Source organism: Chrysochloris asiatica, unplaced genomic scaffold, assembly GCF_000296735.1.
Source record: "Chrysochloris asiatica unplaced genomic scaffold, ChrAsi1.0 scaffold00006, whole genome shotgun sequence".
NCBI classification, from domain to species: domain Eukaryota; kingdom Metazoa; phylum Chordata; class Mammalia; order Afrosoricida; family Chrysochloridae; genus Chrysochloris; species Chrysochloris asiatica.
The window spans coordinates 4986085-4988844 of NW_006408524.1; the positions used below are offsets into that span (position 1 = coordinate 4986085).

The following is a 2760-nucleotide window of genomic DNA, read 5'->3' on the forward strand; positions in this document are numbered from 1 at the left end:
ATAATACCCACTTGACCTGGCTTCAATGGCTGGATGATCAGAATTCAACTAGAAGAAGAAAGAAGAGTTAAAAAAGAGTAATCTGATACAATTTGATGAACTTGACCTACACCTATGGATGCAGTGGCTCTAAAGAGGGAACAAATCTTTACAGTGAGGATCATTCCCACCCTCTCAATACACAGGCTAGACAGGGATGGGCAATTTGGACATTGGCTACCCAAAGTTGGGGGGCTACAAAGGCAAAAAGTGACTGGCTTACAAGCTTTCAAGAGGGAACCTAGATCCAGAGGGTGTGGAGGAAGGTAAAATTTCCACTGAGTAGTATCCAATCTGTCTGGGCGGGACTGATGAAATGGGGATAGGTCTCTTGTGAATATACAATAGTGAATAATTACTATCAGGACTGACTGTGAGGGTTGGAAATGTAAAGGTAGAAATTTTCTAGCAAAAGGAGGGGAGTGGTCGACTTTGCAGTCCAGGAGCAGAGGTTTCTGGGACCCTCAAGGGAGAAGAGCGTTCTGCAGGACCCTACCCAGAGAAGTAGTGACGCCAGAGTGGAGGCAGAGACGGTGACGTGAAGAGATGGAGTGGCTGGGAACTCTAGACTCAGAGAGGGAGAGGGGCTGTGTGCTGAGCAACAGGGGGCAGGCTTCCGGGGTGTACTCTTGCATGTAATCATGCATGTAATCATGGTTGATGATGCATGGAGGGGATTGCAACCATGGCAATAAAACCATATATGATAGGATGAAGGTAAAGCTAATGTTCTCCCATGTAAACTATCACATAATTCACAGTAAAGCATTAAAAAAAATAAAGGTTTACAAGCACACACATACACAATAAATGTATATTGTGTATGTGTGTGTCTGAGCCTTGTGTGGCGCTGTAGGATAAGCACTGCACTGCTAACTGAAGGTCAGCAGTTCAAAGCCACCAGCCACTCTAGGAAACCCTATGTATATGTGTGAAGTCAAAAAGAATTGCTATTCGGAGTCTACTTTCATACACTGCTGTTGTTAGATATCATGCATGGGGTTATTTCAAAGAAAACATATTTAGACATGTCTCTATGGTCATTGGATGACAAGTCCTCTAGATAATGCGCTGTTCTTAGTCCCCTTGAGGTGGTTTCATAACAAGGTCTAGTCAGAACAGTGGCTTCTGAGGGGATCTGCGGGGCTAGTTAAAGTGAAGGCTCAGACGTCTTTCGGGCTCCCAATAAGATTTACTTGAAGGACACAGGATGGTCATGGGGGTTTATTATGAAGAAAGTGGAAAAATGTATTAGTGAGAAAAAGACCAGGAAAGTTTCATTGAGATTTATGCCCCTCATCATGACAGTGTACCTGCTCATTTTTTGAGGGTAGCAAAGGCTCCTTCCATGGGAATTTCACTGGGCAGTCTTACCCTGTCACACAAGAGCCCAGGCTTTGCTCCTTCAGACTTCCTTTTCTTCCCCAAACAGTTAAAAGGAGCTTGATTTGAGTCCCTTGAGTATACCCCAGCTGCAGTTTGGGCATGGTACATATCAAAGAGTGAAGAAATCTCTGGGAAGGGTGAGAGAAATAGAAACAGCGCTTTCCAAGTCTACAGACCTAGATGGAAGACAGGTTGAGAAAGAATAGTTTTCCATTCTGGCATTTTTCTTTAGTAAAGGTTTCTGGGCTTTTGTAGCGATATTTGGTTGATCCTCATGTGTGTGTAAGGTTAGTTTGTTGTTGTGTGCCATACATCAATTCTTATTCATAGTGGCTGGTAGTTTTGAACTGTCCACCTTGCAGTTTTCAATCCAGTGCTTATCCTCGAGGACTGACACAACACAGGTATTGGGTGCTTAATGTCTGTTGAGGCAACACTGACCCTGCATATATGTCTGTGTCCCCTTAAGGCGCTTTTTATTTTAAATAAAAGGAAAGTAGCTCTTTTTTCGTTCATTATTTACCCCTAATGTGGCACTCTGAGGAGCTCTGGTGGCGTAGTGGTTACGAATTGGGCTGTGATCTTCAAGGTCGGCAGTTCGAAACTACCAGCGGTTCCACGGGAGAAAGATGAGGCATTCTGCTCCCGTAAAGATTTACAGCCTCGGAAACCCTGTGAAGGGTCGCTATGAGTCGGAACCGACTCCACAGCAACAACAACAACAACAACAACAACAATGTGGCGTTCTGGGTTAGTGCGCTGGACTGCAAAGTTAGCTTGAACCGCAAGTTCGGCAGTTCAAGCTCACCAGCTGCTCCTTGGAAACCCTATACAGGGCCACTATGGGTCAGAACAGACTTGATTGCACTTCACAACAACAACAGATGTTTTTAAGGAGTCCTGGTATAGGCGCTGTAGGAGAAGAGAAGCGCTAGATCACAAGTTTGATTTGAACCTCAAAGTCGGCAGTTCAAGCTCACCAGATGCATCTTGGAAAAGCCTACACAGGGTCGCTATGAGTCAGAACTGACTCAGTGCTACTTCACAATTACAACAGTGGTTTTAAGGAGTCCTGCTGTGGTGATGTAGTATCAGCTTTGGACTTCTAACCACAAGGTCAGTGGTTCAATCCATCAGCTCTTCCTCAAAAACCATATTTGTTGTTATTAAGTGCCTTTGAGTCTGTTTTGACTCATGTTGTTGTTGTTTGTCAGGTGCCATCGAGTCGGAACCGACTCATAGCGACCCCATGCACAGCAGAACGAAACAATGTCCGATCCTAGGCCAGCCTCACTACCTCTGCCACACTTGAGTCCATCAATGATGCCACCTGGC

At 44.9% G+C, this 2760-nt stretch overlaps 1 protein-coding gene across 1 annotated transcript in view; it reads left to right on the top strand.

Moving 5' to 3' along the window:
* GLI3 (GLI family zinc finger 3) overlaps positions 1-2760 on the top strand; it is a 414242-nt gene that overhangs the window by 29574 nt on the left and 381908 nt on the right. The window lies entirely within an intron of this gene.